Here is a 15,475-nt window from a genome sequence, read left to right as displayed (position 1 = left end):
TATGCAAAATAATTCAAGTAAATTTCGTGACCAAATTATATTGATTTTACGGTATTTATAAACTGAATAATCAGCTTTTAGTTTCTAATTAACAGGCAATTTTGTAAGGTAATTAATTTTTCTGAAAGAAATATTTTAGAAATAAGAAAGTTTCTGTTATGGAAAATCTGAAAACAAAAATAATTTTCAATTTATTACAGAAAGCAAAATTAGTAATACCATTTAAAACAGTTTATTTTAGTATTATTTTCGTAATGTTTACAGATGCAGAATATCAGAAATATTTTCTATCGTAGGTATATATCATCTACATGAAATTTTACCTCTCATAAGAATAAAAAATAAATAAACTTTTTCAACGAACTATAAAGCATTTATTTAGTTTTCATAATTATGAATGTTTTTAATAAAATACTTGCAGTCGGAAGAATTCTATCGAATGTAATATACTTGATCCGAAATGTTTTTAAATTTAATTCCTTTTTCCTTCAGAATTAAATGCAAAGAATTTAGATGATAAAAAATTCAATCAAATGTACCCTTTTCTTTTTGCCCGCCCCTTTCCCGAACATTAATTTACATTGCAGATATATTTAGGAAGATGCCGATAAAAAGATTTGACCTACCTTAACCAATTCCAATCCTTGATGTCGTGCTAGCCGGACACTGTTGTAAAAATGCCAAGAATCTGTTTGTATATTTTTACTGGTTGATATTCCGCAAAAGACTATGGTAAAGCTCTGTTCAGCTAAAAGCAAACTGAACAATACCAAACGTATGGCCGGAAAGATTCCGACTGAAGAAGAGCACGCAGCGGCCCTTTTAAACGTTGCTCTCTGCACTGCTACGGTAGGTCACTTCTCTAGTGATGACGTCAATAGATAAATGAGCGCCGCCTAGTGGTAAAGAATAAATCGGAAAGTTGTTTTTTCAGCTCTTTGAAGCAGAGACAGTCGCTTTTACAATTGTCAAATTGGTAAGAATATTAAAACAGAGCTGCGAAGATCACAAATGAATAATATTTGTGCCCAGAAACGTTCTTCCCTGAATGCGTTTTTGAAAGTCTTTACGTAGTTCTCTTTAATTCAAATAATTCTTCTTCTTGCTGGTTTTCAGTGGTTATTCTTTCATTGAATCATTCTTTATACATTAGAAATATTGTTTGCGTAGTGAACTATTTTTTTCTGTAATTTTAAACCGTTTTTCGATGACTACATAAAATTGCCTAAAGCAGAGAATTGAAAAAGGCAAGTTGCCAAGAAATGGTGTCAACTTTCTTGTTTTTAAATAAAGTAGGTTTTATTTCTTATTTCTATAATTTTTTATAAAATGTTTGCTTCGTGAAAGTTTACTAGTAATAACATTGTGCAGAAAATAGTAGACAATATTTAAACGGAAAAAATAATTTTAAAAAAATCTGAAAGCTTTAAGATTTTTTTAACCTTTTCTGTGTTACCTTTATTTATTAAATGTTCTTTTCACTTAAACCATAAAATTCAATTCAACAGCAATATCCAAAAGAAATTTTAAAATGAGCCAAACTTTAGAATTTCCGTTACAGAGGCGCTGGAAATAAAAATGTTTCTTTTTCTTTGCAGTATTGCCATCGTTTTCTTTGAAATTGTTGAGTTTGTTAATCAAAAATTCGTTGAAGTGTTATAAAATATGAAATCTATAATAAAAAAAATTCAAATTCCAAATTAGGGCTTCCAGATGCCCATATTCGGCGGAAGATTACGTTATTCAAAATTGGATGGCTCTGGGTATCGTTGTTTTATCACAATACATGCATACATTTAATGCAGATTCTTCATTATTTAATTTCTTTAAATTTAACACAGGGCGATAATATTTGGGGGCAACAGTTTGAAGTGTGAGCCGACATTTAGAGTTTTCCATGCAAAATACCAACAAGAATATTTAATTTTTTTTGTTTTTCTTTATGTGTATAGTTTACAAATGATTTTTGTATCATATTTTATATAAACATATTCCTTCCTATATGTATCCCACACCCGTGTGGGTTGCTGGACATACACAAGTACGTGCGGGTACAAATCTCGCTTGTATTTTAGATGGGTTTCGGTTTATCTGATTAAGGCGAAGCACACAAAGGCTGCCTGCTTAAGGGAAGGGATGCTTTCGTGGAGAACTTGTAAGGATCTTAAGTTTTACTAACGTTTATTTTATTTTAAATCTTTACTATCACTTCTTATTTTCTACTTCCGGCCAGAATTATAAGCGTGAAGGTTTTTATGCAAAGTTTGTCTGGCGAACGCCAAGTATTTAAGTTGTGGCCTTTTGCCAAGCGAGAGAGAGGAAGCAGTGAGTCAAAGCAGGCCGCTTATCTTAGAAGTTACGCAGTTGCTGTTTGCCTTCCAGGCCAGAGGTTTTAATCCTCTTGATAAATTAAACGTATTGTAGTGTTCACAGTCTCTGTGCTACATACGCTTCCTGTTATTATAAGGCCAATCTTCCACGTGTATTATTCTAAAGTTAAATTAGAGTTTAGTTTTATTTTTATACTTTTACGTTAGACCCCAAGTGGCGGGTCAGTGTATTCCGAAGTACGGAAGTTATTGTATATAGAGAAAAATAAAGGGTTTTGTATACCCTTCGTCTGTATCCTGTCTACTTACCACAATTAGTGAACATAGCTTTAGTAAGCTCTCTGTTCCGAGTCAGGTCCTTGTATGTTCCCGAAGAAGGTTAGAAGGAACGTTGAACCTGATAAACTAACTAAGAAAAACTGTTTCTAAACACTTTACATGGCCCACCAGCGGTCGAGCGGTAGAAGCCGCTGAACATTGGTAGTTCGGTCTGGGGTTTGAGTTCCGGCCAACGGGTTGGCTGCACGGGCGCTTTCGTGGTTTTCCCCATGTGTACGTGGGGTTCAGTTTCCCTTAAAAAGACTTCCACGGGGTATTCCTCCCTTTCCGTGTAGTGCGCAAGGGCGGAGTACGTAATAAGCACAAAAAAACACTTTACACATGGGGGGGGGGAAACTATGGAAACGCCCATGTAACCAGCTCATTCGTCTGGAATAAAACCTACCAGTGTTCATTGACTTACGGCTCGGTCGCTAGCGGATTCTTGAATTTTAGAAATGACATTCAAAACAATTTAAGGCGAATTCCCCTCGACTATAAAATAAAACTCTAAGACGTATAAAAGACCAAACAGTAATCTTCCAACATAATTTACAATAAAGTGCATAATGATTTATATTGCCATCAGAAGCTAATCAAAGAAAACCAATGGAAGTCGAGATTTCAGCCTGTCCTACTAAATTAGAAAATTTAATGAAAGGAATGTTCCAGCTTGCTTGCACATGCTTGTAACACTAATATCTTAAATAGCATTAAAGCATGACATTGGGGAGGGGGGTATGCAAACTTATATTAGTAAAGAAAGGTTACTTGCTAGTGGCAAAGCGGTAGCAGTTCTGGATCTTAGTAGGTAGCGAAACGGTAGCAGTTATGAATCTTAGAAGAGACCGTAGAATTTACAGTGGCAATCGATCCAACGCATAATCAATAAACTATAGGAGTGATCCAACCTAAAATTGTCTTATTTTAAATGTAACTAATTAAACAAACTTAACTAATTGTAAACTTAACTAATTATTCTCTACGAATTGTTTTAAGTACGAAGGGAACGAGTATGCGTAGCCGGAATACGGCCTGCCTTTTTAAGTGCAGAAATATTAAAAATCATTTCAGCATAGGTTTAAAAATCAAATTTTAAAAATCAAAAATTAATTTTAGAAATTAACAAGAAACCCCAGGCGGTATAATGGTTAGTGACGCAGAGTGCCGCACCGAAGGTCCCAGGTTCGAATGCCGGATCTCTGTGCTACATGAAGGCACTGAAAATATACTTAAACCGCTCTGTAGCGGTTTAATTCGTATGGAAGGAGGGGTGGGTGGAAAACCTTTAAATGCAAAAAAAAAAAAAAAAAAAAAAAAAAAAAAAAAAAAAAAAAAGGATGACCACTTTATGATATTATTCTACTAATATGATATAAAGGCATTTATAGTCAATAAAAACATTTGTTAGGACTGCTATTCCTTTTAATTGCTTTTGGAAACACAACTGGAGTCCTGAGTGGGAACAGGGAACTTACTCAAACTATGTTCCTGCGTGTGGTAGAAGATACAACAAACATAAGAAGGGTTAAGTTTATCCTTTATATCTCACAGCGTACAGCCGTTCCCGCAGTTCAGGAATGTCCGCGAAAATTTCTTCCCAGCAGCCCTTTGTTTATCGAGGTTACAGCCGAAAACATCGCGGCAAAAACATCTCGGACGAAAATGTCGCGGAGAAAACAACGCAAGGCGAAAACGTCGTGCTACAAAACATCGTGGGAGAAAACATCGCAAAGAGAAAACATCGCAGTTCTAAAACATCGTGGTACAAAATATCGTCTTCGAAAATAAAGCTGTTCAAAAACTTCGCAGTTTAAAAACATCGCCGTCGAAAATATCGTGGTAAAAAATAAAGTATCTACAAATCATCGCATTACGATAACATCGCAGACATGCTTTTTTCAGGCTTTAATAACTGTAAATGTATATTCCCATAATGATTTGTGAGCGCAAGTGATGTAAGGAAGGATAATTTTAACTTTCACATTTTTTTATTAACTAATAAATTTTTGCTGAAAAAATAAGAAGGAAACTTAAGCATAGAAAATTAAATGCAACTTAATAGATTATACTTTTTATGAAAAATTACCTGTAAAATCTTTATAAAAAATGATTTATTAATGGTCTTTGTTAGTTAACTATGTCGATTTAAAATTCTATTAAGTGCTGTAAGTTGCATTAATTTTCTATGCTTAAGTTTTCTTCTTATTTTCTCAGCAAAAATTTAATATTTAATAAAAAATATGAAAGTAAAAATTATCCTTCTTTACATCTTGCGCTCACAAATCAATATGGGAATATCCATTTACAGTTATTAAAGCCTGAAAAAAGCATGTCTGCGATGTTATCGTCATGCGATGATTTGTAGATACTTTATATTTTACCACGATATTTTCGACGACGATGTTTTTAAACTGCGAAGTTTTTGGACCGCTTTATTTTCGACGACGATGTTTTGTACCACGATGTTTTAGAACTGCGATGTTTTCTCTTTGCGATGTTTTCTCCCACGGTGTTTTGTAGCACGACGTTTTCGCCTTGCGTTGTTTTCTCCGCGACGTTCTCGTCCGCGATGTTATCGGCGGACACCTTTATCGAAGAGTGTAATGTTGTTTTCTCTGTAGATACCAAACTTTCCATACATAACTTTCGTAGTGATGAATGTAAATGAATATTAACGAGAAATAGTCGTGTTCTGTTAACGGACGACTGCAGGATATAGTCATGTTCTGTTTCTTCCAATTCACTTCCATTTCCGCTTCACTTGTGCCTGTTTCTTAACAGTGCGCCAGTGACGTTCTACTTGACTATAGCCTCAAATGAGATACGCAAAGTAAGTGCTCAATGATCATGGTGTCATATATTAGCATCACAAATAAAGGAAGGTCAGAATGGCCTTGAAAAGCCTATTTAGAAATAATAGACTATAATGGGAAAAAAAATACAGAAAGAAGAAATCTATTACTTTCAAAACTTCAGGATTCTCGACTAATATTATAATGTGGGAGATTTTACTCTTTTAATGGAACAGGAGCCTGCTAAGCATATTATTTCTTCCCACTCATTTATATAGAATATCATAATATAGATATGTAGACTCATTTATATAGAATATAATAGTGTACAGACTCATTATATATAGAATATCATATTATAGATATGTAGACTCATTTATATAGAATATAATAGTGTACAGACTCATTATATATAGAATATCATATTATAGATATGTAGACTCAATTACATAGAATATAATAGTGTATAGACTCATTATATATAGAATATCATATATAGAATATCATTATTTCTTTCAACTCATTTATATAGAATATAATAGTGTATAGACTCATTATATATAGAATATCATATATAGAATATCATTATTTCTTTCCACTCATTTATATAGAATATCATAATATAGATATGTAGACTCATTTATATAGAATATAATAGTGTACAGACTCATTATATATAGAATATCATATTATAGATATGTAGACTCATTTACATAGAATATAATAGTGTATAGACTCATTATATATAGAATATCATTATTTCTTTCCACTCATTTATATAGAATATAATAGTGTATAGACTCATTATATATAGAATATCATATATAGAATATCATTATTTCTTTCCACTCATTTATATAGAATATCATATTATAGATATGTAGACTCACTTATATAGAATATAATTGTGTATAGACTCATTATATATAGAATATCATATATAGAATATCATTATTTCTTTCCACTCATTTTTATAGAATATCGTATTATAGATATGTAGACTCACTTATATAGAATATAATAGTGTATAGACTCATTATATATAGAATATCATATATAGAATATCATTATTTCTTTCCACTCATTTATATAGTGTCACCAGATGCCTTCAGTGGTAGACAGTATTGTTTGGAATCTAGATTCTCTCTCCTTATCTTCTTCCCCCAAACATACTGCATCTTCATAAATGTGAAACAAGTTTTCCTAGTCTGAATAACATAAATAAATATAACTAAAGGTATGAAGGCTTAGTGGAAACCAAACTGAAGAAACTAAAACTTTACAAAATTTGAAAGTGTCTTAGCAGTAACATAACTAAAATTTCTTAGTTATTATAAAGTGTTATTACTATTTAAACACACAGTCTTTCTCTCTACGAAAATTAGAAACTTGTTGATGTTGCGTCTTGCTGACGTCATCAAAAGGTCATAGCAGAGCTTCATGTACCCCCCCCCTCGGGGCAAGAACTAAGGAGAAATCTCTGTTGATCCCTCCGACCGCCACACATTCTCCCCTACTTAATCTTTTCTGATTCAGTTATTGATTCAGTCAGGTGGCCGTCCGTCCACCAGGTGTCGCTTTAATTAATCCCCCATAATCCTCTACGCTTTCTATTATCGATATCAGATTTGTCGGCTGAAGCCCTTGTAAGGGAGCCCGTACGTAATCCGGCTTCAGTTGCGCTGGCTGCAGGAGTCAGTGATTAATGCTTTCGTGAAAATTTGATGGGTTACATGTCTTGCTAAAGTGAGATATATTGTTGTAGCTAAGTAAACATCAGAACTGTAAGATAAATATCTGATTAAATGGAGGTACGGCAGCAATATTTAATTTAGATACCTTTTGATGTTTGTAGTAGTATATGTTGCTGAAAGTTTAAGGATTCTTAAAAGAGGAATTTGTCCACTGAAGTATAATATATTCTAATAGTTTTAATCAAACTGAATCCCATTCTGTTAATTCATCATTGATTTAAATGGAGAGGAAATTTATTTAAGGCAGCCTATAATGGAAGGCAATTTATTTCCGAGATATTCTTAGGATTTTCGATGTTAGACATTTATTAAAAATTAACTAAACGCTAAGTAAAACTATTTCTGGGTACAACATTTCTAACAAACTTAATGTAATTTAAAGAGGTAGAAAATACAACAACGTTTCTTCACTATTAATGATTTAAACAAAAATGTTTACCTCTCCTATACTCTTACTTTAGCACAATTTTTCTTGCATCCAAAAGGTGTCTTCTGTCATCTGTTAAAAAATCAAATAAAATATTTTCACTTTCGTCGCTTAAGTGTAAATATCCTTTTCACTTTTGAAAATGTTCCCACTAAATAATATCCCCCGGTATTATATTTCAAGAAATTAAATAATGAAGAATCTGCATGAATGTACGCATGCTTTTCGCGCTGTGAAAAACCAGTGGTACCTAGAGTATATCAAATTTTGAATAACATAGTTCTCCACCCAAATATGGACACCTAGGAAGCCCAAATCTCGAATTTGGTTTATTGGCTATTCCATATTTTGTAAACGAATTTTTAATTAACAAACTCAAAGATTTTAAATCGAGCAGTGGTAACACTATACCAAAAACCAAAACATTTTTATCTCCAGTACACGAGACTGTCTATTGGAAATTCTGAAGATATGCTGTTTTTAAATATTTTTAGTCCCAATGGGCTTTAGTCCAAATGCTCTCGAAAGGTGTATGTGTGTGCAACTGAAAAACACACCCATTTGGGCATAATATTGTTTTAATACATTTTATTTTGGTGAATATTAAGCAAGATTTACAGTCTTAGACCAAAAAGGCGTGAACTAAAAAAAAAAAAAAAAAAAAAAAAAAAAAAAAAAAAAAAAAACTCTCTATTCGCCAGATTTTAAAGGCTGCTTCCGTTTAAATAGTTGACAAATTTTACGTCAATTTCATATGATGTTCTTGCTGGTAGCAAACTTCTGCAGTTTTTGCTGGTAGCAAACTTCTTCAAAACACTTAATTAACTTAAACTAAAATGTACCATTTAAACCGTTGCATGTGTTGTAGAAAATTCAATTATACACGCGGATACAAACCCTGGTTAGCAATAATGTAGGAGGCATGAAAAAAAAATAACAACTAATTTACATCAAAGTTATTTATTTTGTTATAGGTTTCAGTCCAAAGGAGCATTATGCCCTGAAGGACTATTATTTTCGTTCTGGCATTTTGCGTTGGTTCACTACAGATGTCCGATTCACTTTTCAAGCTGTTGCCACCTAATATTTTATTCTTATATTATATTTAAAGAAATTATATAATGAAGAATCTGCATAAATGTACGTATGTTGCTCTCACTGTGATAAAATAACGGTACCTAGAGCCATCCAATTTTGAATAACGCACGTTTCCACCCAAATATGGGCATCTGGAAGCCCAAAATTGGAATTTGGAATTTGTTTAATTATCTATTTCATATTTTGTAAACCTTTAACGAATTTTTGGTTAATACACTCAACGATTTAAAAGCGAGCTATAGCAACACTCTACGGGAGCAAGGAAAAACCTTTTTTATCTCCAGCGCACGAATCTCTGTATCGGAAATTCTAAGATATGCTCATTTTGAAATTATTTTGCGATATTGCTGTTGAACTTAATTTTATGGTTTAAGTGCAAAGAATATGATATTTAATGAATAAAGGTAACAGAAAAATCTTTTAAAAACCTAATTTCAAATCTAAAACCTTTCTGTTTTTTTTTTTTTTTTTTTTTTTTTTTTTTTTTTTTTTTTTTTGTTTGTTTGTTTTGTTTGCTTTTCATCTTTTTGTTTCTCAATAAAAATTAAGAACATGTCCCACAGATGTACTCATGATAGATAACGTAGTGCGTGACCAAGGTTATTAAATAATTGTGTAAAGTAAGAGAAGAGAAAGCATTTACTACAGTATTACAGTTTTTCTTTAGTAACAGCACATTGTGTTGAATGAAGTAGAGGTAATCGGAGGCGGTAGGTGTTAGGAAGAGGAAAAAAAATTCTCCTAATCAAGGCAGCGTGTATTGTGCATAAGCAGATAGTGATACTTATTTCATACCTTCGAGTCTCCTAGAACGGCTTTTTCATATGCTTTATGAACCATACAGCACCGTCAGATGAGGTTAAAAACAAGACTTGAAGTCAGCGTATCACAGAATGAAAACCGCGGCACAGGATTAGGAGGAAAGAAACGCAGAACACGGTATTACGAATGATGCATGGATTAGGCAGGTCATTACATCTGTTGTCGCGAAGATTATATTAAAGGATTAGAATCTAAAGGATAAGGTTGTAAGGATAAGTTTTACTAACGTTTATTTTATTTTAAATCTTTACTATCACTTCTTATTTTCTACTTCCGGCCAGAATTAAAAGCTTTAAGGGGGCTCATACACTTTAAACCCCTTAACACTCTTCGAATATGTGACTGTTGCAAGAATTGGGATATTTTATTTATTTTAAGTGCAATTACTTCCAACTTTTTACAGTTGACTACATAATATAGCTGCTTTGGAAATTAGTAACCAGAACGTTTGTGTTGCCACAAATATTTTTGTAATTTAATCTGGCTTGTGACAAAAGTTTTCGTCGTGTTTCCACCTTGCGCGCATGATATTTTAAAAATGGCTAATGGTACATACTTGAAATTCGATGGAATTCTTTATATGGGCCCTATTGTTTAACTGAACCAAAAATCTGATGAATATTTTAATGTTAAAAAATTTTATGAACGAAAACATGACAGATTTTTTTTAATAAAATACATTTTATAAACTCAAATCCAAATAAAATAAAAATTTAACATGAAATTCTTAGAATTTTTGGTTTACAGTAGTTTTCAAATGTTATAAAAGCTATATATTAAATATGGAATTAAATTATGCAAGAGAATGTTTTAAACTGTGCGCGCAAGGTGGAAACATGATGAAAAATTTTGTCACAAAGCGGATTAAATTATAAAAATATTTGTGGCAACACAAACTTTCTGATTACTATTTCAGAAAGCAGCTATATTATGTAAGCAGCTGTAAAAAGTTGGAAGTAATTGCTTTTTAAATAAATAAGTGATCCTAATTCTTGTAACAGTCACGTATTCGAAGATCTTATGGGTTTTAAGGTGTACGAGTCCCCTCAACTTATTTATGCAAATTTGTCTTGCTAACGCCAAGTACTTAAGTTGTGGCTTTTTGCCAAGCAAGATAGAGGAAGGAGTTATTGGAAGCAAGCCGCTTGCCATTTTAGTGTTACGAGTTTTCACTCGGTTGCTGGTTGCCTTCAAGGCCAGAGGTTTAGTTCTCTTGATAATTTCAAACGTATCGTAGTTTTAGCAGCTCTCTGTACTACATACGGACTTTGTTAAATAGCGGCCAATCTTATTGCTAGGCACTTGTATACTAATTCAAAGTTAGTTTTAGTTAGAGTTTTAGTTAGTAGTCTTATATTCTTACGTTCAGACCACAAGTAGTTGGTCTCTGTATTCCGAAGTTCCGGAAATCTCTGTAGAGATAGAAAAATAAATGGTTTCGTATACCCTTCCTGTGTGTATTGTCTACTTCACAATTTATTGAACATAGCTTGAGTAAGCTCCCTGTTCCGAGTCAGGACAGTTTATGTTTCCAAAGCAAGTCAAGAGGAACACAAGTCCTGATAAGGTTAGTATTTCACAGTTAAGATCCTATAATATGGGCCGATTAGATTACAATTTTCATCTAGTGAAATAAACAAGTTTAACAAAATGTAATAATGAGTTGTACCTTGTTTATGGCTAAAATATTTCTGATACGAATATTCCGTATTTGACAAATCCTCTGCTTCGGAGATTTCTTTGATGATGGATTAAAAATATCTTACAACATCTTCAGAATTCTGCAGACACATTTCGCAATATTCAACAAAAAAGTGAAAGTCGATGCGTTATTTTTTTTTTTAAACATTTGCCCAGAACGGCTTCAGAGCCAAAACGGCATTTTACGTCGGTAATTATAAGTGTCTATTACACTTTTCGAATTGTTGTCACCAAATATTATCGCCCTGTATTATATTTAAATAAATTAAATAATGAAGAATCTGCATGAATATATACATGTTTCTCGCAATTTGAAAAACGACGGATTTGGAATTTGTTCTATTGTCTATTTCATGTTTTGTAAAACTGTAATGAATTTTTGATTGATAAACTCAACGAGTCCAAATCGAGCAACGGCAACATTGTACAAAAAAAAAAAAAAAAAAAAAAAAAAAAAAAAAAAAAAATTCCAGCGCGTGGAACGGTCTGTCAAAATTTCTTAAAACATGCTATTTTTAAATATTTTTAGCCCAAATGCTCTTGAAACATATATGTGTATGTAAATCAAACAAACGCTCCTTTGGGCATAATATGTTTTTAATGTATTTTGTTTTGATGATTTTTAAGCAAGATTAACTATTTACTCTAAATCCTGAGCTGTAATAATAAGATTTACTAATTACTATGTGTAGATGGAATTATAACCAGATTAATTCTGTTTAAATCACTCCATGAAATCTCCTGCTAATTTCCCATAAATACCGGGTAATCAAAAAGTCAGTATAAATTTTAAAACTTAATAAATCACCGAATAATGTAGATAGACAGGTAAAAATTGACACACATACTTAGAATGACATGGGGTTTTATTAGAAAAGCAATAATTAGAAAATCAATAATCTGATTAGAAAAGCAATAATTAGCATAACAAATTAAGGCAAATCAAAGATGATGTTCTTTACAGGAAATGCTCAATATGTTCACCATCATTCCTCAACAATAGCTGAGGAATAATGTTGTGAACAGCACTGTAAAGCATGTCCGGAGTTATGGTGAGGCATTGGCATCGGATGTTGTCTTTCAGCATCCCAGTGATGTGGATCGATCACGATACACTTGCGACTTCGGGTAACCCCAAAGCCAATAATCGCACGGACTGAGGTCTGGGGACCTGGGAGGCCAAGCATGACGAAAGTGGCAGCTGAGCACACGATCATCACCAAACGACGCGCGCAAGAGATCTTTCACGCGTCTAGCAATATGGAGTAGTGCGCCATCCTGCGTAAAAATCGTACATTCCAGCAGGTGTTTATCAACCAGGCTGGAGACGATGCGATTCTGTAACATATCTGCGTACCTCTCACCCGTCACGGTAGCAGTTACAAAACCAGAATCACGCATTTCCTCAAAGAAAAAAGGCCCGATAACGGTAGATGTGGTAAATCCAACCCATACCACGACTTTCTCGTCGTGCAATGGAGTTTCCACGACAGTTCTAGGATTTTCGGTAGCCCAAATTCTGCAGTTCTGGGCGTTGACAGACCCTCGGAGCGTGAAATGAGCTTCATCGGTCCACAAAACGTTACTCAACCAATCATCATCTTCCACCATCTTTTTAACCGCAAATGCCATGTGCTTCACTAAATCGCCAGGTAACAGTTCATGATACCGATGAATTTTGTAAGGATAGCATCGGAGGGTACGCCTAAGTGCCAACCAAACAGTAGTGTATGGAATGCCCGTGCGACGTGCAACTGCACGAGCGCTGACTTCCCCGTGCATAGACGAACCCGCTACAGTCTCCATTTTTTCCTGAATTATCTCAGCAGCATTACGCCTTGTGCTCGGTCGGCCACTACGGGGTCTATCTTGTAACCAACCCGTGGCCTCGAACATCGAAATCATTCTCGCGACACCTGCATTTGTCAACGGACCTTTACCCGTTCAAATCCCCTTCCTACGCCGATAGGATCGTAACGCTGAACTAGCACATTCCCCATTCTGATCTTACAGCTTCACTGAAAGCGCCTTTTCAGGTAACGTCAACATGCTGCTACTGCTGGTGCATCTGATTCTCTCTCTCTCATTACAGCTCCTTTTATACACGATTTTCATGCGCAGTCACTGACGTTTTGCTGTCCAGCGCCACCTGTCGGACATTTTTTTAACTTTTATTTTTTGATTCTAATAAAACCCCATGTCATTCTAAGTATGTGTGTCAATTTTTACCTCTCTATCTACATTATTCTGTGATTTATTATGTTTTCAAATTTATACTGACTTTTTGATCACCCGGTATTTGCTGTTATTGAGCAACATTTCGGTATTAAGTGAAATATTTTCTGAAATATAATTTTAGCGCTATTGTGCCTGGGGAAAACAACAGGACATTTTGAATTACCAGAGGCAGATGATCATGTATTTTAATGTAGCCTACACGGGAAAGTGTGTAGTGACACTGACTGCTGTACCTAAGGGTTCGAGTTCGAATCCCGCAGAAGGCATGGATTTGAATTGTTCGTGCATAGGAGGCAATGGTGGTCCATCTATTAGGTGCCTCTATAATAAAGTGACTACCTTAACTCTTAGCGTAATAGAAAACCGCACATTGAGTGATCAATGTTAACGAATTTCGCTTACTGCGCATGCTCAGTGGTGTACAGTTGGCATGGGAGGAAATACTGGCGATTAAAAAAGCAAAAGCAACCCTACACAAGCCTGTTAGTGATATTGCTTTTACTATTTACAATTGCAATAGTACGGAAATTTGTTGTGTGCTTATTGCATGTGCTTCTGTTTCATTTCATTTTGGTTTATTTTGTTCATAAACATTACATTTAATATCAGCTATTTGACTTTAATTCAGTAATTTAAACTGGATTTATTCCTTAATTTGTTAAAGTATATACAAATTTAACGTACGGTAAATAATCAGTTGCTTTTATTACTCAGAAGTATAAACAATAAGCATTCGGCTAATATATCTTATAATGTTTCCTATTTTATAATCCTTCTTAAACGAAAATTTGCCTACTTTACAATCGATATTTACATTGTGAGTAATCAAGCCACTTACAGCCTAACAAGTATTAACTCTTTCGCATCGAGAGACGACCAAATATTTTCAACAAACATCGAAAACGCCCGTGTTTACGAATTTATCTTGGAATAGTTTTCCTTTCCCGCTGCGGTTTCATCCATTGTGTGCAGTTTCACCTTAGGGCCGGATTGCACCTGCGAACGTCAATAGCTTTCCGTATTTCTCCTTTATTTGCTTCAAAAGAATGATTGACATGTCTTTTAACAACTCGCGAAACCAATGAGCCGTACACTAACGTGGAGGGGAAAGAACTAGGTAGGAAATAAACGAGGCGTTGGGGCGGTTTGCCATTGCCTGAATGAACGGGCGTTACGGGCGACTTCGATGCGAAAGAGTTAAGATCCCGAACTGTTTGCGCCCACGTAGCACAATATCAACCATATACCGTATTTATCTTCTTTCAAAATTGCGCCAAATTCTATTTTGGGCATGCGTAGTAAGCGAAATTCGTTTAACATTGATCAAATCAATGTGCGGTTTGCCACTATGCTAACGCTTATAATGTCTAGCGATCGCTATTGGGAATAAAATGTGATGTGTGATTATATGATAATGTATTTACATACATGATGATTCACAAAGAACTTCACTTTCAATTTAAAGCACAAGATAACTTAATATCGGCAACATTTAGCGTAAAGCATCTTTCTAACTGCGAGCAAGAATCTTCTTCTTTACTCTGATCATGGCATAGGAAGCGCACTGCAGACCTCAAAGTTGCATAAAAGTAGAATACAGTGGGGGTATGTACGGTTTCAACGGATATTAAGTTATTAACAAGACATTTCGAGCCACAATAAAAATCTGAATTTCAATGCCGAATTTCAATTCGGAAAACGCTTTTACTCCTCGTTTGAAGGTCATGTAATGTCTGACACAAGAAGAATGAATACCAGGGGGTCTCCGAGTCCGACTGCAAGAATACTGTAGACATCCTGAACTGCTAATTATCGTAATTCGCAACTGCTGCTAGGGTTAGTCGATATGAAATGACTGCTACGAGGATTTGCAATTAGTAAGTCAAAAAAAGGGCGTGAGATATATCAAAGGCCTTGTCTTCTCAAAGCCCCAAATGACAAATACCTTGCCTGCTTCGCTTGAAGAGATCATACATTACAACAAGCGCTCTG

The 15,475-nt window shown here is 34.3% G+C and overlaps 1 protein-coding gene across 1 annotated transcript in view; it reads right to left on the bottom strand.

The window, feature by feature from the left end:
• The window catches only part of LOC118195312 (protein O-mannosyl-transferase TMTC3-like), a 580,765-nt gene extending 579,943 nt beyond the window's left edge, over positions 1-822 (bottom strand). Inside the window, exon 1 of the mRNA XM_085827263.1 lies at positions 627-822. The gene's annotated coding sequence lies outside the window, so the exon portion shown is untranslated. The remainder of the gene's footprint in view (positions 1-626) is intronic.
• Between the last annotated feature and the right edge of the window lie 14,653 nt (positions 823-15,475).

The sequence above is a fragment of the Stegodyphus dumicola genome, chromosome 11 (genome assembly GCF_044657685.1).
Source record: "Stegodyphus dumicola isolate Sdum_Otavi_A_Nest chromosome 11, ASM4465768v1".
Lineage (NCBI taxonomy): Eukaryota > Metazoa > Arthropoda > Arachnida > Araneae > Eresidae > Stegodyphus > Stegodyphus dumicola.
This window is presented reverse-complemented; position numbering and strand designations above follow the sequence as displayed.